Genomic DNA, 27,721 nt, shown 5'->3' with positions numbered 1-27,721 from the left:
AATGAAGATCCACCCTCAGGCGGATAAAATTTTCAAACTTGTTTTTAAAAATATATATATATTTTTTTTAATTATTTTCATCTGGGATATTAAGAAGAGGCTTCGATAGAAGTTTTTAAAATATTTGGGATTAATATTCGATATATATTCCAACTTGTTGATGAATAATGTTGCGTTAAACCAATTAAAAAATAGCTTTCCAAGCAGCAAAATCCATTTCATTTCATTTCATGTAGTTCCTTATGCAGCCTTTGCAGCCCTCTTGTTTTCTTGTCAATGGAAGAATAAAGTTTTCAAGAAAAACTTTACTTTGCTACAATAATCAATTATTAAATTATTGATTTAAATTATCTATGAACTGCTATTGTTGAAACGCGTCACAATATACCTTGATAGGCTTTAGATTGTCACACTTATATGTCTCTGTATCCAAGGAAAATATCACAAAGCTTTTCCCTTTTGCCGGTTTTATATGTAGGCAAGGTCAAGTTTTTTTGGAAAAACGAATATAAATGGTCTTTCGTTTTAAAATTAAACAAAAAAAAAAAAAAAAAAAAAAACACATTTTTTCTGTATATTTTCATATCTAAATCAAGCAAAAAATATATTTGAAACTACAATTTTACTAAGGCAAGACAAGTTGGAAAAGTATCGCTCTTAGTGAAAGGTCCTTTATTATTCCGTTCATTTTAAAATAATGCTTACCTTGGCTTTTTTTCTTGTCCGAAATTATGAAATACATTTAGAATTTTCAATTAAAAGGTTTCATTTATGAAATTGTTGAAAGAATCGAATAAAGTAAAGCTAAAATTTCCATATAGTTTGGCTGCAATAATATCATTGTTCATGCCCTACATCACACGTGGTACATTATGTGCGTGCGAATGTGAGCAGAACGTAAAAAGATTTCAGATAGAATTCTAAGCATTTCTGTCCGTCGATCTGTCTGATGTCTGTCGATGTAATTGCGATATGTTTAGCTCAAAGATGTACACTATTGAAAATGTGTGTAAACTTGTTGGTTTGCTGTTATGTGTCCACCACTCTCTCATTTCCCATTTCTTTCCTCTCTATATAGTTCCACTGCTAAATGCAAAACTTATAGCTGACGTTGACGCAATAATGATTTCTTTCTCTTTGTATTGCTAAAAATTTATACTTGTTTCAATTGTTACTTGAAATATATACATATATATATGTATATATATATATATATATATATATATATATATGTTTCAAGTTAACGAACGAGAATTGTTGTGGGGATGTGCTGTGGTGATGCAGATCGTATAATGCAACATATTACAACAATTTTATGAATAATAAAAGATTTTTTCCACAAAGGGCGTACCTAACAGAATTTTATAACTATGTAACTCTATTCTTTGAAGGAATTGTGAGGCGGTTTACACCTTCTTGTTGGAATTCTTTCTTCGGTACTCTCAAACAGAAGTAAAATTATTAAGGGGATTTTACGCTACAATATTACGGTTGAAGAAACACAAGTAAGAATAGAAGTGTCGTGCATAAAACCTGCGGTTTGGACATGACCGACTTTATCTTAACTAGATCTAAGGGATTGTTGGCCTCAAAAAATGCTACCCAGACAGAAGATATTTTGTCATCCTGCGATAACTACGGCCATCTTTTTCGATATGGAGTAAGATTTATGTACTCAGATGACGCCGTATATTATCGTTCCCTATGATTTTATACACCAGCAGGTACAAATTTTCATGTGAAACGAGTCGTAAGCAGAACAAACTGAGTTTCTGTCGAAAAGCCATGTTATCAATAAACTCGAAATTTCATCAAACGATTATCGCATATAAAATCATTCATACTTCTTGTACACTTTTGCCTTTCATTGTTCTTCGGATATTCAAAGGCAGGGTAATGTGCAGTCATTGTCGGTAACGTTTTAGCGATCGCAATCCTGCCGTAGCAGAATGCAAATATTTATTCAAATTTTATATATAATCTGTAAAGGCGAGTAATATATATTTTGTCATATGGTAAAAACTTTCCTCTTTGACAAGGTAAAACGTCAAGGGAAGCCGGCATAATAAATAATGCCGTAATCTCAAAGGAAGCAAACGAAAACGTGATGCTTCTCACACATATAACATCCGGGCGCCTCCATACTGAGCTTATGCAGAGTAGTGGCTTGAATATGAAGCTTTAGCATGCGACTGGTACAGTTGCGACGGAAATATCTTTTAATTTCGTTTTTTTCTATCATTGCTTTTTATTTTATTTCAAAATACTTTTATTTTTAAAACAGGTTTTTAAATAATTTTTTTTTACGCCGTAGGGCAGGTTTCACGTTAGAGAGATGAGAGAAAGTAAGAATTTTCTTTTAACTATATTCTAAACAAAGATTTTACGAGATAATTGTAATCTGAAGAAGAAAATGAGAGGCGAACGGACGTAACTAAATTCATTTCTCTTATTTATAACTGATGATGAAAAGTTCCCTAAAACAGTTCAAGGGTTAACATCACTGGACCAGCCTTAAAAAAACTGTATTTTTAATCACATCTTTGGAGTGTAGAAGGAACATAATAAGATTCCAGAATTTATTAAGAATATATTCACAAGTGGTTGCAGCAATCACTAGAGGAAAGTCGAAGTTGTTGTTGTAGATTATCAGCTTATCGTGTATCCAAAGATATGCGAAATATTATGCTTAGAAGTGCAGGAAGTGCTTCTGAACTTATGATTGATGTTGGTTTACTTGATCGTATAAAAATACGTGCTGAAAGAGAGACGCGAAAGTTTCGGAAAAAGTTGTTTGGTCGATTACGACCTCACAATTATGGTCTTTTCTATCGATCTTGTGTACTCGCGGATATAAAGTTTTGATTGGCAGCGGACTTAGTCGTATGAATATAATAGTCGAAGCATGATTACGTTTTCTGTTTTCATCCAAAAAATTACGAACAAGCAACGACGTGTATGCTGGCAATTCGGAGCAAAGTTCACAGCCATTCATTTCAACGTCCGAAAAAATTGCATGGCCTGAGCCAACCTGTATACTGCCATCCTCAGCAACTGATAGTGATTCAAGGATTCTCCACAACAATTTTTTTCGCTGCTTCAACGTTCTCATCGATTGCAGGCGTGCTGAGTTCCTTAGGGCGGACATCGTCAATAAAATTATCGCGGCCTTCTGCGAAGAGCTTGCGCCAATTATTATAAATATTTTAAAATTCGTCAAGCAAATCAAAACACATCTAAGCTGTATATTCAAATACGTATACATGTGTATTTGAAAGGAGATCTCGAAGATGCGTTTTTAAACAGCAGCTATTACTTCAACCGCAAAGGTTGATAGTCTACACTAAGGTCGAACATTAACGGCGCTCAGTTAATGCTTCGTATTTGAAGAGATCGGAAGATCACGACACGAAGCTTTCAACCATAAGAAAACATCTCAGAGGAACATTTGCGACAATATGTAATGCAAGTGAGTAAAACGCGGTAATACCAGGAAGAAGTTTAATGTGCCAATGCAATGACTATTCAACATAACGGCATTCAGTTGCATATTGCTAAACTTATAAAGGGAAGGTGAGAAATACTAAACTAAAATCTGTTGTGCGGAATGGATTTTATATGCTGTCAGAGTAATGGGAGAAAGCAGTGGATAAGCATTTCTATTAATATTTTTCGCCAGGAAAATCATGTTTTTATAGAAATTTCTTATATTTAATGTATTTCTTTAAATGACGTTGACAACAATTATCAATTGCTTGTCATGCTTCTTCCATTCGCTAGAAAATCATATTTATTTAAAAAAAAAAAAACTGAACTATTCTAACGGACGCACAATCTAGCATAATTTTCGCATTTGCATGCATGCTTCGTCATCTAAGCGTATTATAGTACCTGCTATAGGAAATACACTATAGTTTATATTTTTAATGACACCGAGTATTCAATTTGTACTCGTAATGTAATAAAGTGTATCGCTGCAAAATAATTGTATACATTTGTATAAAGTAAGTCTTCAACGCACTGCAGGCGATAGATAAGGTGAACGGATGTTAACCACAATAGGAAGAATAACAGACGCCGATATATTTTTTTATAACTTTTCGTATTTACATATTTACACAAATTGTTGAAGACAAAGAGTAAACTAATTTTGTCATCGTTTTTGTATTTTGTAATAGATTGTCGCACAGTCTTCAAGCTTCGTAAGAGCAGATATATTCTTAATCCTTAGCTGGCCCTTGACTGCTTCTGCTCATTAGCCGTCTTCTTGGCGTTGTTGTTCAAATTCTAAAAAGCATAAACTTGACAGCTAAATTTTATGTGAATCAAGATTAAAAGTAGCAGTAAGCGTCCGCAAAAAATTTAGCTAAGATCTCGAAGCATTCCGAAAAGAATACTAGTGTACTAAAATGTTTTGCCGTGACAGTGCGAAATGCAGATAAGATATTCGCTAAGTAACTAGGAAAAATAATTATAATACTATACTCTCCCGCCGAAGTATAATTGCATGCGGATGGCACAACGGCATACTTAGGAAGAATATATCAATTTGATGGGATATCTGAAGCTTCTTTTTCAGTGTTACAAAAAGGAGTAAACGTCCAAGTTTTTGGTGATTAGAAAATTATACTAGACTGTGGCCGAATCTTTTATATACGCCTTTATCTTAACAAAATTCGAAAAAGATGAAACTTTGATATATTGAGAGGGCATGGCCAAATTTTCCTATTTCTCTGCAAGTATGCTACAATTATCTACAGACTATATCGAGGAGCGTTTATCGCTGTGTCTGCAGCAGTTTATCTCCAATGAAGAAATAACTCATTTTGTTCTCTCTTTTTGCTTTTGACAACAAGAATGTTGCTAGCTTGCTGCTGATACTACGGGCCTGTCATTTGAACGAATTGGCCCATTCTCAACTCACAATGGATTTGCACAAATGTGAAGAAGCCCATATCATCATTTTTCGAGCAGGAGAGTATTTTCTACAGACATTACGTTGATGGACATTGGGATATGATTATATCGATTCAGTAGTCGATATGTTGATCACAAATATACTTATTTATATATGGTTGATGGGATCTGTGTGTTGCAAACGTTTTCGCATAATGAATATACCCGCAATTGGCGGTGTTGGATATAGAAAAGGGCGAGATAGGTTAGTGGATTGCATAAATCACATAACCGGCATTGCATTCCGTTTAATTTATAGAAACTTTGTAACAGACTGTTCTCCAATTCGACTGGAAAGACTTGTTTAAAGCAAACTTTCATTTTGATTGCATGTGTACGTGTATATGTGTACATATAATCGTTGTTGATCGCGGTTGGTAGAAATTAATTTGGTTGCATACATTTCTCATATATATATATATAATCATTTTGCTATCCTTATATATATACATATCTATACATTAGTATATATCTAGAATGTGTTCTCCGAGTATAAAGGAAATTAACCGACATTAACATGTTTGCCGTTATACCCTCATAACCGCACATTCATACCTTTCGTATAGAATTATAAATAGCAGTAATATGCTGCAAAAATTTTCATAAAGGAAGCCATCTACCAAAAGAAAGTGCAAGCTATATACGGTTTAGGGCGCATTTTAAATGCTTGAAAAGTAAGTATGAGAATTGAAACTATTTCCCGCATTTACAGCATGCGTCATATCACTTTGAGCAGTTCTAGTGAACAGTTGTTCTGAATGCCAGATGAACATTCGCTGTAAGCCGTATGTTACGGATGATGACCTAATCAAAACTTTGTTTTTTTTTTTTTTTCTCAACTATTGTGAAAGTGTTTGTAAACTTGATCTGTGGAGTTGAGTCAATGTATTAATATTTCAAATTTTTCCACTATGAAAATTTTAGCATCAGGTAAATTGCCTCATAGTGTTACTTGTGTACATGTCAAGTAGTTGCTGAAGTGAATTTTTTTAAAATCATAAAGAGGAAATAAAATACGAAGTATTCACCGAACGTTTGTTTGTAGATGTGTGTAAGGATATTAGGAGAAAAGTTTTTTCAATTGAAAAATTTTATACTTTTTTTTCAAGTTATTTTTGGTTACGAAACCTTTTTTGAGAGTAGAATTGCACAACGCTTCGAATTTTTAAATACATCGCATTTTAATTTCTTCTTGATAGTTGAAGTTAATCATAACAAAAAATCTTGTAAGTTTTTTAGCAATTTTTTTTTTTTTTTAGGCTAATAAAGACTTTAAATTTTCTAGAATATGGGGGCAAAAGTTCATTTTATAAGAGATTGTTTTTCTTTACAGCGTTTCTTCAAGCGCTTCGAAAAGATTGTCTGGGGCTAAAGAATCTCTCCTGAACACCTACATTCTAATATTTTCGTCTTAAAGAAGTCTTAAGCAAGTGTTTGAGTATTAAATAAAACTATTTAAGGCAACTTTTTCGGCACTGCCAGGTTAAGACTGTTTAGAAAGATCTTAACGCTTCTGTTAGGAGATGAAAGGTTTACGATGAAGTTTTTGCAGTTAACTATCAATTTGACTAATACCGTTTCGCAGCGTGTAAAGTGTAAAACGTGCGATTCTGTCGTTAACAGGTAGAGCAAGAAGATTAGTTCAATAGACTATTCGATTGCCTACATCACATGGTATAGTACAGTTATGTATTCATTTTTTTAGTAAAATGTTTTATGTAAATGCACAACTTACTTACTAAGCGATTTTTGTCATGCGATTCTAAATATTACAATATTTTTGCTTATGACGATATATGCAAATAAGGCGATAATGGCAAATCGTCGAAAAAGTAATCCGATCCCAACTATTTGCGGTAGCGTACGCCTTTAGGTCAAAAAAAAAAAAAAACATATCTGTGTAATAGATTTCATCAAAATATTTCAACAATTACCATTCGTAGATTGCTCTCAGTAAGGAATTCGTTCTTTAGTCTCAAGATTTGATGGCATCGAATCGGTCAAATGGAATAGTTAAAGATTTACTTAAGAAACACAAGCATAAAATTTAGATAGAGTTTTGGTAACGGTTCCGTAATAGTGTAGCATACAAACTGTAGAATTTCTTAAGCTTCCATCTCGTAAATATTTATAGCCATATTTTGGCATTCTGCATGTTCTAATAGCTTGTCACTGGGTTTGCTTGCCATCGTTTTTGCGACCTTGTACCAAATTTGGTATTCCGGAAGAATAGCCACAATAAAAACAAAAAAAAAAAAAAAAATTCTCCAATATCAATTGTGTGCTACAACAGGGCTGTTAAGTAATGGAAACCACAAAAAAGTGAAATTTATCAGATTTCACACATGTAGTTAGTTTATCGGTAAATGTATTTCACAGCTCTTGAAACAGCATGATAATTGACTCACTGGAATCAAATATTTATAACTTAGACATTTCTTTCCTGGTTCGGGCACTAAAGAGATAAATATTGGAAAAACAAAAACAAAAAAAACCACATTCAAGTTGATAAATAAAATAAACCTTCTAAGAAGGCTCCCGTACCGTCTCTATCCCTTCTTGTTTACTCTTCGCAAAATCACGTTTTCGGCAAGGCAACTGTAGAGAGTTTTAGGCTTATCAAATATGAAATTCATTTGCCTGCCATAGAAGCGCCTTGTATCGGTGTGCTGTTATCACATAACCAGCATAAAACAATGCGTTCATTTATGTTGTATGTAATTACGCTAGCACCGCTTCATATTAGCATATAGCTGCATGCCAGCAAAAGGAAAATGACGAACGAACGAATAACTAGATAAAATGTGATAATAAAAATATAAAATGTAGTAGGAAAATAGACAGTGATTTTGTAACAACAATGTGATTAATGTCACGCACCAGAAAAGAAAAGTTAATCAAAGTCCATTTACGTTCACACGTTCATTCATTTTAATGCTAAGAACTCAGAAAATATTCAAGAGATAGGCCATGCAGCCAGTCGTCATCATCAGACACATGTACTAAAACACAAATTGTGGCCCACGAAACCGGGTTGAGAATCGTATCTGGATTTCTCGGTTAAATCCCCGGCATTCTATCTATGAGATAATATCGTAGCCATCAGTGTACGAATTATTTCTCTTCAAATGTCTAAAGTGAAAGAAAAAGAGGAGGATTCTAAATTTGAAAGAAGGCTTAACACTTTATACTTGTTCGATCTTAAATCGTTGAAATGAAAAGATTATTATAATTTTTTTTTATCATTTTGTGCTTGAATTATACTATGAGTATGAAAAAAAAAAAAGGAAATGCATATATTCCTTTTATGCAATTATTAAAAGTGAACGCAACCAGTGCAATCAGGTCTTGAACGCGTGCTGCCAATAATAGTTGAATTTCTGTTAGCGACAAGCACAAGCACGAACAGACGACAAACGCTCAATGAACTTCACTGATTCGCACGCTTTTCTAGCTAACAATGAACAATATACGAACTGTATAAACATTTGTATTGTGCACGCAAATATTTGCAAGAATGACAAAAGTTCTTACGATTGATACCTTACCTTGCCTTGCCTTATGCATTGTTTCGCTTATCATTTTAGAAACTTTACAGCTATTGGGTGGATAACCTATTTCATAATTTCATATGAAAATTCCACTAACATTCCCATGTTAAGAAAAGGTTATAAGCACAACCAAAGTATAGCGCATATGTCAGATGTAGTGGCCAAAGGGAAAAATGAGCTTTTAAGTGGCAACTAACTGCCGTAAGGGGAAAGGTAAAGATTAAAAAAGAACAGAATGAAAATTTCTTTCAATCACAGTTTGAATATCACGACAACTAGCTGATGTATCGAACAGGGACAAACATTTTTAGGTGTAGGAGTAGTAAGTAGTAAGTAGTAACTTGCAATCGAAATTTTCGTTTATTAAGTAAAGATCAAGATGTATAAAATCTTGAAAATGTGGTGAATCAAAAAGTGATTTCCCTCTATTAACGCAAGCATTGCAGGCAAGCGTGCAGGTGAAATCTCAGTTTAAGATTCGGTACAACGCAGAGATCATTAAAGAACTGAACTGAAAACGCTATTCTGCTTACCCCAACCAAATGAAAGCTTGCTGTGCGTCCTGTTAATATCAAAAGCCTATAATTGAGTTGTACGTTGCACAATATAGATTTTGCCTTTAAGAAATAATTTAAACGGATATAGAAGTGAGCACTGGATTGATCTGTCTTAGCAATGCCTTTGTAGTTTTCCAACGAGTTGCCCACAGCGCCTTTTCATATACATACATAAAAAATAAGAGAAGAAAATTATTTCTTATCGCGGCAGATTATCATGTAAAATTCTATATAGAATTTTTTCGAAAGCCTTATATGTACAGTATGTATCAATATGCAAGAGTAAGACTGTCACGAAAAAGGCCATACTTACTTAATGCTATTTGTTTGTTTAATGTTTAATGGTTAAAGGGTGATTTTTTTTTTTTTTTAATATAAATTGCTTGTCGCTCTATTCGCTGATTTGTTGATAATGCTAAAAGGAGCTTATTGCTCGTGTGTGTGTGTGTGTTTTTGTGTGTTTGTAAGCGTGATATTTACCATTAATAGGTTAAGAGCAGAATATAAATATCTGCTCGTCTACTCATATAGACATATTTATCAAGTATGTGCATTATTAAGTATATGAATATGAGGGCAAAATCAAGTAAGAATTAATTGCCTATTGTGGGGTCACAAATTGATACCGAGCAATTTATGACTACAAATTTGTTATATGTTTGTACGGATAGTATGTTTTAAATTTGATTTATGCATAGCAGTCACCATAGAACACAAAATCATACTTTCTTTCGCTCTCTGATTTTGTTGATCTGTTTAACATACTCGAACACATAAACATAAATCAGTTTAGTATGACGCCTTAATATTTATTCAGCGTAGGAGTATGAGTAACAATGCGTTTCTACAATATATTGTATCATATTGTATATATAGGGGGCTTGGCGCATAGAGTATGGAAGAGCAGACTCTGTTAAATAAGAAATAAAAATTGTAAAAGAAATTTAATCGTTTCACGAATGCTCGCCAATGCATAATAAACATGCGTGTCTTTTATATTCTTTTGTTAGATAGACTTTTTAAAAGCATGATTATTGCAAAACCTAACGTTTAAGGCCACTATTTAAAAAATTCCAATTAAAAAAATGAGTAATTTCATCATAAATTTTATGATTATTTTCAAGTGCTTGCAATAAAATCAACGCAACAAAGCAATGTATGAATGTCGAATGTGCAATAGTTCCAAGAGTTTTTAGCTTGGATTTAAGCTATTAGGTAGATATGGCTTTGATAAATATCCTATAAGTGATTCTTTTGAAGAAACCCTTGCAAATTTATATAAATTTTGATGTTTCCCTGCTTCTACGAGAGCTCATACCGTAAAATTGATAAAAAATTTCATTGATGCCATCCTGTCATTTTCTTTAATAATTTCTATGACTTTTAGAAACCAAAATACGAATGAACTGTCCGTCCATGACATGAAAATGTGTTACCAGTTCTCTTAACGCATTCGATATAATTGATATACTTTCAAATTTAAGGCATTGCTAAGAACGATAATAAAACATTTACACTATTCTCTTAAGCAACTTAGACACTATATATATATATATATATATATATACATATATAAATATATCTTAGTAACATTGTAAATAGATAATTGTTTATGGTTTTGGCATTGTATTTTGACCTATACCATCTGTACTATTCCTCTTAATACTTCTATCATTAACAAATTACTATTTGCAGCCAGTTTGCCAATTTCCGGCTTAGCAATTTGAGTTAAAGTAATAATTTTTTGCCATTGGAAAGTTAATATTCTACCGCATATTCATGTGATGATATAATGAGGAAATTTATGTATATGTACATAAATATTTATTCAATACTTATGATAATCTTGACGGATTCTTCTGCAAATTTCATCGGTTATCTAAAAAAGTATTGTCTACCGTTAGTTAGCTTTTTCTTTTCTCAACTTTCTAGCAGACTATCAAATCTGTGGCGAACGCTGGCGATAGCTGGCCATCTAACGCAAATCATAACATCACGTGAAGTTGAGGAATAAGAAATACATCACACTTCGGAGCTGTTGTCGTTTCCAGAATGGGTTTCGCAATGTAGGGTCGAGCTACTCGAAACAAATTTGACGCAGCAGAATTTGCTTTTATCAAATTTGCAGACACTTAGTGAATCAAGTCAGTTATTGTTGGTAATGTTGCATAATCATGGATGCAACGGCTTTCAATGCATTACATTCAGCTGATTTCTCTTGAAGTTAACGGTTATTTCAATATGTTCCGGGCTGTTTAGATCTTCCGATATCGGTATAGTATTCACTTTTTATCGTCCGAGATGGAAATAACAATCAATTGATTATCAAATAAACGAAAATAAAACGGTTCTCTCAATCCTAGAGAAGACTTGAACTAGGCTTTAGGCTAACTATTTCTACGGCCGGCAAATATGAAATATATTTTGGAAGTGTTTGTAGGCGGATTCATGTCAATTTCATAAATGAAAATCTGAATGGTCATCATATGTGTTTTAATCGAATTTCAGGCCACTACGATTTTGTCCCTATTATGGGCATGATCTTGGATATATAACATTTGTTCTATGACCATCAACCACCTTATCACTTTACTTAATTATCTCAATTTCTGATTTGGTCAGCCTTTCTAAAGTGGGTGGAGCAAAGGATAGATAAATGAATTTATATTGACCCAGAAACGTATGCTGACAATACATGTATAGTTTATAGGATACTTAAGGCATATTATTGCTTGTTACCAAGCGAAGAAGTAAATCAGTATATCGCTATCCCCCGATTGTGGATAAACAACTTGCAACATTTTCGATAAATTAAGCACATAGCGCATATGTGAAATAATGTTCCTTTAGAACACCAATGAACAAATGTTGATTTATGATATCTTCCATATCTCATAAGATTTTCAACATTCATTGAATCCATGCAGCATTTATTCATTCCATTGCCATCATATAATTTTTATGTTTCCTTTAGATACGCTGTGAATTATTTTGTTTGGGCTCTTGTTACTAGATTGTGAATAAAAATTGACAGCAGAAGAGAGGTCATCGTTTAGGACGGAAAATATACGTTTGATAAAAACTTATTCATCTTTATAACCAAAAAAAAAAAAAAAAAAAAAATATTTATTTAAAGAAAAACCATATTGATGTTAGAGCGAGACTAAGAAATCGATCATCATTCTTCTTAAACAATTAGTTATGGTAAAAATTATATTGTTGGAAGAGTTAGAAAGCTTGAAAATATTCTTAAATCGGTTGCGATCCCTTTCCTTTCCTGAATAAAATTTAGATTTCCATCTTGCATTGGCCAAATTCGCTTAGCCAGCAAAAAATCCGAAGTGGATGGATGGTCTTTGGTGATAGATTGTCTACTTGAAATTTATGGCCATTAGCAAGAATCGTCAAACCCGTTACGCGTGAAAAAGATCATTTGGATACGCTAGCTAAATTTCTTCGGGAAATTGAACATAATTTTAACGAATCTCGCCCTGCGACCAATGAAGACATTATTTACGAGCAACACTTTAAAAAAACAACAATGCGTTTTGATTCGGGCGCTTACTCCTTAAGCCTGCCAACAGTAAAAGAAAGCGATGTGCTTACAAATTTTTATTAGCTTGCTCTTCAGCGATTTAAAGCTTTCGCAAAGAGACTAAATAGATTGTGATTTCACCTGGTGTGAACTATATGCGTCTATTTCTAAAAAAATCCCTTCTCTGGTTGTTGTTATTTAAAAAGGTATAGTTAATGAACCGATACGGATTATTTAAATACTATGCGTTTGCGAAAATTTACATCAAAGTAATTGACAGCAGTATACTTTCTACTGCAGGTATGTTTACTTGTCAGGTCAAGGCAAGTAGATAGAATGCGTCAAGGAGGCTCTCATTATCTACGTTACCTTCCTCTAGGGGGAAAATAAGAGAATCCTACAACAGGTGCATCCAACTCGTTTCTTACATGGTAGATGAGTTCCTCAGATATCCGTACAAAAGCATACATGCGACGGTATATGGTAAACTCAGTGATATGTTACACAAGTTTAAGAAATCGTGTAAAACGCAAAATCTGCAAATATTTTCTCAGAAAACCGTGCACAAAAGTAATAACCAAATATGTATTACAAACTTGTCAGGCAAAACCAATTCCTTTTCATTGCAAACAAAATATTATAATTAGTTTATAACGAATATTCAGGCCATAAGTACATACAGCAACATACAAAAATTCACATTGGAAGTAAGAGTAAGAATCAATTACCCAACTACTCATCACTACTTGATAGCAGGCGTACACGTTAATTACGGACTGAACCAAAACTGCTGGCATCAGGGGATATGTGAAATTCGTAGCATAACTGTCGGGTTTGAGAACAATTTCGTTTATTATTAACGGCCTCTGTTGGTTTTTTGTTGTTATAAAGTGTGTTATTAGCATTTGCTTTTTTGGCTTCTCAAGTTGTTTATATGACTCTTGATATCCAAGTACACAAAACTTAAGTTTATGTTGAAATTTTAATGCAAGCTCCATGTCATGATCATGAGTGAGAAAATGTTGTTTCACATTTGCAACAGATTTTAAGTCCTTGCGTATTAAATCAGCCTTTAATAGGTGAACTTCATCTTCGACTGTTGCCGTATATATAAGTTTGTGTGCGACGTTGTCAAAATTAGAATTAAAAAAAATTTATTTTTTCTGGTTTCGTGCCAGAACAGAAAATTCGTGTACAAAAAGTGTATTTGCTGTCATTGGTGAAACGCATTATTTTGAAATAGTGACCGTATAAAAATGAGTTGTGCGTAGTTACGAAGAGAATAAAATGGATTCAAGATATTGCATTTGCAATGAGTAGTAGGACAAGTTGCGAAGTGAAGTTGTTATTGGAGAGTAACTCACATCTAAGCACCTTGCAATTAAACAGGAATTCGGCATTCACCTTGCGACCACTGAGGAACACATCAAACATCTTCAATTTGAAATGTTTTGTTTAAACTATGCCAGAGCTTTCCTGCTAAAAAGAAAAAAGAGGAAGACGCGTATTTCTTTAACTTGATCTATTCCAATGTTTCTGCCAAATTTGAAGTCGATAGCTACATTTACAGACGGGCAAGCGGATGGACGGAGAACTAAAGAGACGAACTCAGAATTTAATGCTACTCATATCGTAGCAAAAGCGATAAATTACATTTAAGTAACAAATAAACGTCAAACTGATTTTGTGACTTGTTGCGACTTTTTGGTATTCTTAGATCTGATCACAAAATGTGGGGGGAATCGTAGCAATAACATACAGAATTTATGACCATCCATTGAGGAGATTGTAGAGACGTCTCCATATTACAACGTAGTGTTTCGCCCAGTAGTGGTATACTTGGAATATTTTTATGCAGAAAGTAAATAAGAGTACAATACGTACACTTATATATAGGAGCGTAAAAAACCTCAAAATCTTTTGAGGGACAAGAGAGACAAAATTGCAACTTGAAGATTCATCATCATTAAGTCATTTTTTAAATAACTCAAGACATTGCTACGGATTACAAAATTGCGAGCGGTATGATACTTCTTCGTTTTTTACTGTTCGGATATAAACTGTTTATCCGTTCTATGGGGTCTTTAGGGTACATTCATGTTGCGAAATCGTTTGCGGTATAAAATTTTGAATCGATCCAGCTGTGCCTGTTCGTCTGTCTCTTTCTGTAGAACTGTAGAATACTTTTGTAGAGTTTATAAGATAATCTATTCGGTTTGAGCAAAAAATTCATATTGGAGGTATTTTGCGCTGTGACTATTGTTCCAGTATACCGAGTCTGATACAACGTGCGAAAAAGGATGACAAGGCAACGTAGCCTCAAGCTCTTAATAAAATGCGCCACAATATTATTCTTACTTCGTAGTCGTCGGCTTTTGCCGGCTTACTCTTGTTTATTTTAATATGAGTTTTTTCGTCTTTTGAGTGATATGTCCAAGTACTTAGGCTGGATTTAAGCTGATTTAAATTGGACGTAAAGATTACAAGTGTGCATAGTAGGTATCCTCATGATTTTTAGCTATGCTTGCATTTCAGATTCGGAAAGCATTTATACCTATCTACCTATATTATATATATTATATACGGTTTTAATTAAAGCATTTACTACTTCCGAGGATTGTAGGTTTTTTCATTTCCATCTTGTCCGCTTGTTTAAACAAAAGGGATTACAAGATTCCCTGCGTTTCGCCCTCGTTTAAAAGGCTTTTGTGACATATGTCAGAGAAAAAAACATACGAAATGACCTTTGCATTCACCTTTCAAATGTGAAAGTTAGTCTCTGTGTGTGTATATATGTGTATGTGTATGTATGTGCATGATTCCTTTTTAAATAAATTGCAAGGATTTTTAGTTGTGCACGTAAGAGTATTGAAGAAATTTCAAAGTATCCTCTCTTCCTTTTTCTATTCTTCAGCTGTGGCTGCACATAACATTTTTGTTTTCTCTTTTTTATACTTATATATATATGTATATATATATATATATATTATATGTATATATATGTTATTTTTTTTCTTTACACTAGGTTCGCGCAATTTCCTTTGACATCAAGTGAAACTGAAAACCGAAGAAAACTCACACTTAATAAAATAATAAATTAAACTGACTTCTTTTGTTTTTATGGCAAAAGAGAAGCGAAGTAAAACTAACTAACTAACGAAAAATAAGACAAGAGCGTAACCCCCAAGTATCATTGTTGCGAAACGAAAAGGGCTTAAGTGGATAACCGTTTTTAGCTGTGCATGAGGCAAACTGACTTTAAGTCGTATATGCGAATAAGTTGCCGTGTTGCAAAGCGGACAACACAAGGTGAGTAACAACTAGCACTTGTATAAACTAAATGTTTGTTTTTACTTCCTATTCAGTTCATTAGTTTTATATCACGTTATGTAATTATTGTCTTATGTCTTGATATTGGCCATTAATGTTTACTCTTCATTTTAAATTTCTTCCTACTTTACCTTATTTATATCGACGTTTTCATCGAAATTGTAATAATAATAAAGAAATATATTTTTTATCTCACCTATCTATCACTTTATGATATTCCACCGATAACATTATGAACATAAGATTTATTTTAGATTTGATTCACTTATTGGCAAATTAAGAATATTTTGAGAAAAAAGATTTAAATCAAATTAAACTAAATTTTCGCTAATTATTTAGTTAAGATCGTAATAAATTTATTTATTGTCATTTATTCAGCGGAAAAGAAAAGCAGACCGAACGTTGTTGCTTAAAATGCGTTTATTGATAATCAATAAATCTACAATGATGTAATAATATTCAATATGTTGAAGTGATTGTGTTTTGAATAATTAATGGAGCAATAAACGATACAAACTCAAAAAGTTCGCTTTCTTAAGCACTCCAGGCATTTACTGAAGCTAATGGAAAAATCTGACTACGGTTGGTAGAATTGTTCATATCAATAGTGGTAAACAAAACGGAGATTTAATTTCCTTATATTAAAGCTGAACTTCCCGTTGTACTCAGCAGCTTCTCGACATATATGCCATACATACGTTGAATTGATGTAAATGTTTGTTTGCGTTGATGAGACGGTCTGCCGTCCATGTAGACATTAGCGTATACAATAAGACTGATGGAAGCAGTAGGTAGTAATAATACTAGCAAACAGGGAGACTGGCGTACAAAGACATCTGATGAAAAAAATATTTGCAGCATCAACATCCCACAAATTTCTGTTTTCGAAAGGAAACATTATTTAATGATTAGAAAGCAATTTACGTACTCGCGAAGCGAAGAAAAAATTCATGTATGTGACAGTTACGAGTAACAGTTTAACGTGGGTTACATTACTGTTCGCGTGAGGTGGTTCAGGTTGTGTTCGCTACTTGTGGAGAGTTTAATTTTATTCGATTTTTATACATTGAAAGAAAGGTGAAGTAAATCCAATCATTTTACATTTCCTTGTTTACAGAATTAAAGTAAATGATAAAAAGTATCATGAATTTGCCTTGAACTCAACATTTATGTCCAGTACTTCTCAAAAGTCTGACTTACAAGAAAGTATTCAATATTTTATGACGTATTATAAATTCGATCCTTTATGCCTAAATTACATACATACACTCTCTTGTATATGAATACATACATATACCTTGACCGTTTAGAAAGCATTCAAAATTATGCGATCTGAGATGGGACCCTACTTAACGTTTCGTATGTTACCTCAATAGGTTGCGATTTATTGATCTTTGGTTTAGGGTTAAACGATGGATACCGGCATTGTGCATTTTTACTCCGGATTAATTGCAATGTTTTTTGAACATTTTAAAGGCAGCATGTTGTATAATTAGCCGTCAACTTATTAGCTAATATCTATTTACTCTTATATATGTTATATGCTCTCAATCTATTTCCTTATTGGTTAATATGCATTTGAATGCATTTTATTTCTTAAATTTTTTAATGGCAGCAAACGGCTATTGTGTAACGTTAGCTGTTAAAATAATTTTTGTACCTAATTATGGTTAATTAATTGAATAAAAATAAACGCAATGAATAAACAAGTAAAAAATTTATATGCGATTGCGATCGAACCCTTTATACCGATCACTGTTATCCTGTCAAACATTGAACGAAAGGAAATATGTTAATTTGAATACTCTATAATATAGGATGGGCGTGGCTATATTTTTTCAATTTTTGTGGAAATTTATATTGCGTATCTGCTGTACTTTATGAGCAACGTGTTCTCTCTTTTCATTGTATAGACATGTGTACCCTGTAGGCGGGTTCTTTGACTTGTTCCCATCATCTTCAAACTCTTTTGTAAATTTGCAGACGATATCTTCTTGTTAGGCAGACGGACATGCTTAGCTGTATTCTGAATCTATAACTGAGCCAAACTTTATATACTTAACGGAGTTTTTGAACTTAAGCATTAATATTGGGTAGGCCTGGGAAATTTTCCAATTTGCTTCCTAAGCTTCCTTCTGGATGTTGCAAATGTTTTGACAAAATGAATATACTTACTCTTCATCTTTCGGTGATGGACAATAGTGGCCATTTTTTATGCCAAAGTATTTTCTTTACGGATAAATCAACATATATATATACATATATATATATAACAAGTTATTGACGGGAGCCTTTACTTCTCCTCTTTAACTTGGAAAAATCTCGTTGATGATAGTCATTTGCTGATGACTAAATCCAGGTCTCTCGTCGCACTGTGCTTTGACGGTTGCAGTAAAAAAGCTTCAGTCGTCAACACCTCAGTGGTCGACACGTCTGCATCTACAAACGGAACGACAAAATTGCTATCTTTAAAAAATAAAATTCTTTTAATATTCTATATATAAAATGATGGATAACGAAAATGGGTTTTGTATAGTTTCTTGGTTGCAGTTCTAACCACTTCATGGTCAAACGGTAAAGTAGTGACATTTTAAACGGGGTCTTAAATCGAATATATATGATATTGATGTATTGGAGTCGCTTAGTTATACAATGATAACATTAAATAAAGTATGTAAAAGGTATAATCCACGTCTTAAATCAAACAAATTAATAAAATGGTATATAAACTTGCGTATATTGAATAAAGTGATTTCTGTAGCTTAACAGTTCTCTGCCTTTACAGTCTTTTAGCACTACAGTCTACTTCGGACACTAGTTAAATATAAATAAAGGTGCAAAGCATTTAACGAAGCTAAGAACATCTAAATAAATTAACGGCGTATCCCGCTAGATCTGATATGGAAAGCTAGAGGGCCTTTTTTTACACGGATAAGAAACAAGAACCCTATTAGGGAAGAGTACAACTGTGCATATTGACTGCTTCCGTATCAGTATCATTCTATATCTCAAAATCAGACAAATTGAACTGACTAAGGTTTCACCGAAATGATCGAATAACCAGATAAAATGCCAGAATGTGCACCTGTGCTTTCGTGGCCATGTAGCCCTTTATAATATATGTTGTGCATAAGACGACCTAGAATGGTGAAGCCTTTTGCTCCGTGTCCTTCTGATTGTTGTCGATGCAACGTTCAAAATCATTTTTGGGATCACAAAGGATCTTTGGAGGAATACCTTTTTGCCACCACTTCCGGTTGCTTAACTTTAATGTTACAATCTTTTTTTTATTCGAGGTAAAACGTCACTTGATAGAATCATTTGTACTTTTTTAGTGTACAGCCCGTAGCTTAAATATTCAAATATTACAAACATACCGGTGCGAGAAGTATATTGTGGCGCTTTTCGCGATCGATCACTAGTCATAAGCGGAAATAATGTGTATTCCTCGCTGCAATTGTTCCGATTTTTGCAGCAAGATTGGTATTCCGGACGAACAGCCGAAAGAAAGCGCTCCAATTTCAGTTTTACTGTTATATAGAAGATATTTGTTAAATCAGAATACAGCTATAATAATCGCCGTCTAGTCCACATCCCCCAGGTCCCACGATGACCTTGAAAACAACTCTTGTTCTAAATGCATCCAATGAAGTCAGAAGATTAAGTTTGCTATTTAGAGATCAACTTATTCTCATTGCTTAAGTTATCTCAATAAATCCTGTCAGTTTGTACAGTACTTATGCTACTTATTTTTCTAAATATCCAACTCGTTGGTCCCCCATTAGGTAACAGCAACTTCTGTTATTTATTATATCTTGCCATAATATTTACTTATTGTCTTTATTGCATACATATTGTATTTTGTACATATTATACATTGTATATATGTACATATATATTGTATTTGCCTATTGTCCCGTTAATATATAACTAACACTAATACCTATGTGCGTTTGATTGGCAAATTTTTTTCGTTTCTGCAGGGCTTACGAAGCACACATTATTAGTCATTGCATTCTGCAGTTAAGCTATGTTTAAAAGAAATTTACAATTTCGAATTTTATCAAATATGTTGTGAGAAGAGTTTATGCATTCAAAGCGCACTTAGTTATTGATCATTTTTGCAAATCTAAAATTATACAAAATCTTTTTCTTTTTCAACTATGCGTGACTACCGTATGGTCTAGTGGTAAGGATGTTCGTCTCCCAGGCGGAAAACCCGGGTTCGATTCCTGGTACGGTAGTCGCACGTGTCGCTTTGTGCTTTACTGCATCACATATGTAGTAAAGTACAATTTGTGGTAAGTGCGTTGGAAGCTCGTTCGAGCTTCCACGTACTTTTTATATACATATTTTTTTCATTTTGGAGATCACTTTTTTTAAAGAAAAGTTATAACGTGACTTTGACAACTTCGTATTAGACCGTCTGATGTGCGCGTGTGTGTTTGCCTCTTGTCTCTCTTGTCTTTTTGTGTTATTGTTATTATGGTACATTTCGCAAGTTCTAAGACTAAACTCTTAAAGCACTAGCATCCAAGGCTATCGGCTTTTATTAAAAACTCTACCGCACTTGAGATTCGAACCCACGACCAGTTAAGTTATTAGTCGAGATTCCTCGCCGTTGGTCACTTAGGCGGATTTCATTTGTGTTATGGCAATATTACCTGAAAGTTTTAACTTTGTTTAAAAGAAGAATGGAATTAAATATTTTTCGTTCAGTACAATGTGAAAATCAGTAGGAGTCGTCCTTAAATTGGTGTAAAAAAGGTGCAGACATCCCACTTCCTGGACTATAACAGTAAAGTGCTGCTATAAAATACTAGTACTACCAGAGTAAGTGAGAGAGAAAGCAAAATTACCATAAGCCATTGACGATAATATAATCATAAGTTAACTATTACGACTTTCCATTAAACTTTGGCCATTTTTTCACTTGAAAAAGGTGTTTATTTATTGAGAAGATTTGGTACAACATATATGTTAATCACGATATATTCCATCATTTTCTACAATATTTTACTATATATCTGGCAACATGGCGATATCGTGTCGAAAGAATTTATATTGAATAGCGATTCAATCATTCATCCATTTTCGCACCTTTTTAACTTTGCGGAGCTGCTTGCCAGCCATGCCGTAATGCATCGACCTGAGTGAATGATATTCAGCAGGCGCCATGTCTGGTGAGCGCGCTGGGTGTGCCAGAACTTTGTATTCGAACTTTAATAGTGTGCCCTTGACACCTCTGACAACAAATGGGTAAAATAGTATTTTCAACTAGATTTTAGCCGCTATTGTTGCTCTGTTTTGCAACAATACATCGTTCAACGATGTTAAACCTGTAAAGGTAGCCATTTGGCCTCCTTTCGGATCTTTGCCATCACATGTAAACGTCTAGATTTAATTAAATGATCAGCTGCTAAGGTGTTCGAAAGTTCTTTGGGAGTTTGAGCTCAGTTTTCGTCCAATAAGTTTTGTTTCTTTGATCGTCCAGGCCGTTGTTTGTCACTGACATCAAAATCATTACTTTTAAACCATTGAAACGAAAAAGAACAGTTGAGGTACGATGGAGTAGCATCACCACAAGCTTCTGCACGTATTTGGTGGGCCTCGGCAGTAGATTTCTTCAAATTAAACAACAAAAATAATGATTGGCGAAAATGCAATTTTAAGCGATCCGCGATTAGCGTCAGCATACGCTGATTAGATCAATGATAATAAATGGAAAACTGCTTTGTACCCGTTATGCATACTAGTATCTCGTTTTACTTGATCATTGGTACCTGTAGAGCTCACGGGCCAAAATTAACGGACATGGTACGCAATGTACGCAGTACATTTAATAAATGCAAATATTTTATCGGATAAAATGTAAAGAGAATTTTAGGCGATAGCACCGATTGTGCTGTGTCTTAAAATATGCTCAGATCATTGGAATTATATTAGAAAGATAAAAATTTGGAAAATTCTGATGCGCAGGGTTCTTATAATCGTCGTAAGCCTCGTAAGAATACGAAACTGTTCAAAAGCAAGGAAAATTTTTAGACAGAAGCGACAAATGCAGCTGACTTTGTAAATAAATATACATTTTTCACGAACTCTTGCCAGATAAATGTTTAATGTGTTTAGTTAAGGCTAGTTAAACCTCAATAGCAAAAAATGATTTTGCAATTAACGTTTTTATCTAAAACAATTTAACGTTTCAAACTATCCGAACCTTACGAATTATTTTCATGATATAAATAAAAAAAATAAAAATAAAAAATAAAAAAGAAAAAATTGCATACACACGCTATTTCGCCTATACACAAAATAAAAGGATGTTGCTATATAGTATAATATTTTGCTTTATTTTACATAACATTGGAGTATGTAAATATAGTAAATAAATTAACAATTAAAACAAGCGTATCAGGCAAGTAGAGCAAGCTAGGATAGTAAATCGCATAAATCGCAGGCACCGGCATTGCATTCCGTTTGATTTATTGAAAGCATTTTACCATACGCGTGCACATGCACGCTATTCTCCAATTCAACTGAAAACGAGTTCTTGAAGGGAAAATATTAGTATTCTTTTGTTCTGATTGTGTATAGGCGTATATGCGTATTATCATGTATGTATGATAATTGTTGTTAATGGGATGGTTGGTTTAAAATAATTTTGTCTGTGCATAATTTTCATATATTATACACTTTATTGTATTATCGTTATTCACATGCATATGCGTTCGTATACCCCATGTATTGACCGCATGTAATGAAGGAAATAAAGCCGTGTACATGCATATATATGCATTCTTGTAATGTAAGCGCAAAGCCACACATAAGCAAACAAAAATATAGACATCTATATAAATATATGCATATATATATATATGTGATTATTATTATAAACGTTGGAAGCACGAGCGTTGACGTCGTAATCCTTGATGAATTTTCGACGTCCAACACCTAACGCAAGCACATGAACATTGCAAGCTTTTCTTCATTATTGAATTGAATGAAACATTTTGCATCTCTTGTGTGCGTGTGTGTGTGTGTGTGTGTGTGTGTACGTGGGTGTGTATGGAGACAAACAATTGAAAATTTCAGTTTATATCTGGCTTGGTTTTCTAAAGATCTTCTCAAAATTAATTGTGACTGAAGAACACAATTATTAAGTTCCACCTTCTTATGTAACTATTTCATAACTTTGATGCTTCAAACGGCTGTTGGACGTTACGGTTCGACTGGTTGAATACATATCCATTTTGATCAATTTTTGGGATGATTTCATAAGACCGTTTCATATTTTCTGGACGCTTTTAACGTTATCCTAAAAGGAAAAAAAGAAAAAGTAAAACCGCTCCTGAATTTCATTTAATTATATATATCCATCACAGTCACAACTTAAGCGAGAATTCTATTGAGGTCGTCACAAGATTACTCTAAATGGGGGCAGTATTTGAAAAAGAAACAAGCAACAAAATTACATCCGATCGTGATCCGATCAGATCTTTTATGCCCATCGTCGTTATCTTAAAAAAGACAAAAAGAGTAAAAGAAGTGAAATAAAAATTTTAAGTGGGCGCGGTTGATTTTTTCACTTTTCAAAGGAAAAGTTTTTGCCGCATAGGCGTTTACAACGGACATTACACAGTTGGACAGACGGACATGCTTAAAACGATTCAGAATTTCATGCTAATCAAGAATATATATATATATACTTTGTGGAATGCCATAAGCAAAGTATTCACGTATCTCACATTGCTTTTAATGGAATAAAAATTCTGGCATTATTCATTGAAGTATAGGGCCTTACGTGAAATAGGGAGAGAGAAGAAAATGAAGGATTTCGGATTAGTAATGAAATAAAAAGCTAACATGTACTAATTGTGCGGTTATGTTCAGGGTGTTTTCACAGTTTTCATTAGATGATTTCACTTGAAAACACAAGCGTTTATATTGCATTCAACAGGAGTAAGTGATTAATTTTAACAGTTATTTGTTTACATATAAACACATTTGCTTACGTGTAAATATATGTAGAACGACATACAAACACAAAACACAATGCATGGAAATGCAATCGAGTAAAATGAGACAAGGAAAACACAACAAAAAAAAAAAAAAAACAATTAAAATATATAAACAGAAATCAGAATGTTGTTCGTCGCCCGTGAAAGTATTACATTCGCCATTACGTACTCTACGTCACTTTATCTAATATAATTAAAAACTTGAAAAAGTTGTTTACATATAAAGGCGCATTTTTTATGTTCCTATAGTGGCTCATCAAATATCTTATGACTCGGCACATATTTCCGTGGCAAAGTATCAAGTGCCAAGTAGACTTGATTGCCATAGAAGAACTTACTATTGATAAAAATCGCTGTATGGAGTGGAGTGCAAAAATTTTAATAGGACTTGTGCTTGGACCAAAACACGTCCATGTACGAAATTTCGTTGAAATTTCGACAAAAATTGCAATCTTTGAGTGGAACATAAGATTGCAAAAATAAACATCAGACGAACAGACAGACAAACAAAATATTATTGTTTTTCTAAGTTCTACATCCATCCACACAAATGAAATATGCCATACTCGACTCGGGTGTGTGGGATGTAATAAATTCCATAACAGTTGCGATTTGAAAGAAAGAATTAAACTCACTCGTTATACTTTCCTTAGCTTAATTTACCATTGCCTTTACCTTAGGTTAATATTATCTTATGATTTATTTTCTGCTTTCTTTTGTTTTTGGTTTTGTTTTTTTATTAGCCTAAATGATCCCTTAATATGCTCGAATGACATGAAAGGATCGGTTACTTTGTACATTGTTGTAAAGCCATATTACAAGGTTCTGTACCACTTAGCTTATCAATTACAAAGCGCACTTGATAATGAAAAGAAATTTTTCACACACAATCCTTGGATGGCCACAGAAATTGAACATTAGCCATTAAGGCAATCGTACGGTGCACCACATATCGTAATTTAAACGTGAAACATTTCCTTAGGCAGTAATTGAAACTATAAACTAATTTTCAAGGAGTACATGAAAAAAAAAATTAAAAATACTTTTTTGTTGCAAAATTATGACCTGTATTAACCTTGTCTTACTTACTTAGGAATTGCCGTGATCGCAAAAGTAGTTCCCCCGAAGTGAATCTTGCGGTTGAATTGACCTCCGCGATTGGACCGAATCCGAAAGAATCATGCGAGTAATTTAAGCGGCACGACAAGTAAAAATCAATGTGAATTGGAAAACCTGCCACGCCTTTATTATGTTTTCAAAAATTCGAAAAAAAATTTCTTATCCCCTTTAGACTTGTACACATCCTCATATGTACAAACCCAAAAATAATTAAATTTTTTCATTTTTATATCCTACACTATGCGTGCTACAAGGTTATATTAGGTTTGTTCGGACGTATGTAGCACCCACATAAACTGGAGAGAGACCAACTTATTATTATATTTCGGTCAATTTAGAGTCACTTTCTGAATTGATTTTATCTTCTCATTCCGTCCGTTTCCGTCTTGTTTTCTTGTGTTCAACCTACAGGCAACAAATTTTTCCGTTATTTCAATGAAATTAGGTACGCTGGCGGGTTTTCGCTAACAAACAAACGCTCTTGAGAATGGTTCGAACTGGACCATCTTTTCGATCCCTTCCCATGCAATGTCTTATTTAGAAGCGTTGTTATGTTAACTGTTAGATTTAATAGTAGGTTGTGGCCCGCTATAGTATAGTAACATGTTTGCATATAAGTTTAGAATGCACACAAGATGATATTACCTTTCAACAACTTTAAAGACTTAAAACATTACCTTTCAAATTACTCTAATAGCAAACTCTTTGCAGTTCCTTTTTTACTAATTGAGATTTTGCCTACATACCTTGTTTCGTTCGTCTAAATTTATTTACTTTTATTTTTTTCTTTGCATTAAGAGGCTATGTTGGATATTATGTCTGTTTCGATGGCTACAATCGTATAATGTTTCATATCTATTTTGTATTATTGAGTTATTTTTCAAAAGGGGAAGAAAAAGTTTTCATTTAAATACTTTAAAATGAAATAAAAGTTCAATCAATGTATTTTACTTATTTAAAGCAAGTACAAGGAATGAAGATTTTCAAGAATTTCTACAACGGATTGAATTGAATACACTTTCTGTTTTATTCATCGGTTTAATGGACGCAAAAGGATACGCAATTTTAAACAAGTAAGAAAATTATATTCGGTCATGGCCGAATATTTGATACCCATGACCGTTTGCCTAAAAAGGACAAAAAAAAAAAAAGAAACACAAAAGAACTGAAAGAAAAATTTCCCTATTTTCAAAGTGAAAGTTTTTGTCGCATAGGCGTTTGGGTGTTGTAGGCGTGTCTTTTCAAAAGTTTGATTCACTTCATTTTCGCTAACGGGAGAATGTTTATCACACTACAATACTATGCAATTGGGCAAACGGGCAGATAGACGGACGAACAGACAGACATGTTTAGATGCATTCCAAATTTGAAACTGGCCAAGAATTTCAAGACCTTATTAGGTTTTTGAAGCTTGTTACTACCCGTCATAAAGGCGTAGTCAATTTTTGTTATTTTTGTGTAGGATAGCTTCATCTTTGCGACCAGGACAATGTTTACAACAAACAGTATCCAGACGGACAGACGAGCAGACAGATATGCCTAAATCGATTTAGAATTTGATACTGATCAAGAATATATATGTATGTACTGTGTGGGATATCCTAAGCTTCCTTCTGGGCATTGCGAACGTTTTGACAAAATGAATGTATCCCTCATACTTCGGTCATGGGTATAAACAAATGTGCGGGCATTATGTACGTTTGATTGATTTATAGAGCGATACTCATCGTCAAGATGCTTACTTATGTGTGTGCGTAAGTCGATAGCTTATAATTTATGAAAGAACACAACAAAGAAAAAAGCTTATGAACAAGTTTCATTTTTCAATATAAGCACAGGGAACAATCAATAAATAATATTTATTAAAATTAAATTATGCTTCAAAGCGACTTTCTTGAATTTAAGAAAGAAATCATAAAAGCAGAATAAGTTCTGATATTTTCATGAGATATAAATAATAAATATTCCTGGCAAGTACATGTTCTGTCTTTGTCGTCATCTTTTCCTACATTGTCATGCCTTGGTTAAGGCTCTAAAATAACAATAACAATGCAATTATACGAAATGGTTATCGTTTTGCAGACTATTGTTTCAAAATTTAGCCGCACGGCTTGCTAGGAGAAACACTGTAACGATCAAACAAATGCGATGACCACTTGAGTAAGGATGAGGGAAATCTAAAAATGGTATTAAGGAGAAATATGCGAGCTAAGAGAGATGGTGGTCATGTCAAAGAATGGTGTAAACTTGCGTGTACAGTGCACGCCACTTTTGCTCACAATAGTGTTTGATGGCAATATAGTCGAGTTTTTGCATAGATTGATAAGGGCCAAGGATGAAAAATGGTTCAGTCCCTCTCACAGCCGAACCATTGAGCTGACAAGGACAAGTTAACTTCAACTGCTATGGCAAGTTCTTCACATTAATGTCTTGAGAATATGAATTTCATGATTTTCATGGATTGACTTTTCAAAAACAGAAACAATCAATGGCGTTTATTATGCGACCTAAGGCCTTTTCGTTCCTTTGTTTTGGTTTGCATTTAAGCTTTCTTGATTGTCAGGCGGTTGTTATGAAGGAATGCAAATTAATAAAAGGAGTACTGTTGATGTAAAACAAAAAAAAAAAAAAAAAAAAAAAAAAAAAAAAAAAAAA

The 27,721-nt window shown here is 33.5% G+C and overlaps 1 protein-coding gene and 1 long non-coding RNA gene across 18 annotated transcripts in view; one reads left to right on the top strand and one right to left on the bottom strand.

Moving 5' to 3' along the window:
* Nucleotides 1-27,721, top strand: part of LOC119633132 (small conductance calcium-activated potassium channel protein) — a 244,980-nt gene that overhangs the window by 33,470 nt on the left and 183,789 nt on the right. For all 17 annotated transcript variants that reach the window (XM_038026582.1, XM_038026553.1, XM_038026492.1 and 14 more), the window contains one exon: nt 15,625-15,908. The gene's annotated coding sequence lies outside the window, so the exon portion shown is untranslated. The remainder of the gene's footprint in view (nt 1-15,624; nt 15,909-27,721) is intronic.
* Nucleotides 23,191-27,721, bottom strand: part of LOC119633214 — a 60,158-nt gene continuing 55,627 nt past the window's right edge. The window contains exon 3 of the long non-coding RNA XR_005246864.1: nt 23,191-23,244. This is a non-coding gene — a long non-coding RNA (uncharacterized LOC119633214). The remainder of the gene's footprint in view (nt 23,245-27,721) is intronic.

Source organism: Glossina fuscipes, unplaced genomic scaffold (assembly GCF_014805625.2).
Source record: "Glossina fuscipes isolate IAEA_lab_2018 unplaced genomic scaffold, Yale_Gfus_2 0, whole genome shotgun sequence".
Lineage (NCBI taxonomy): Eukaryota > Metazoa > Arthropoda > Insecta > Diptera > Glossinidae > Glossina > Glossina fuscipes.
Note: the sequence above shows the minus strand (reverse complement) of the source record. Positions and strands in the feature narration are given on the sequence as shown.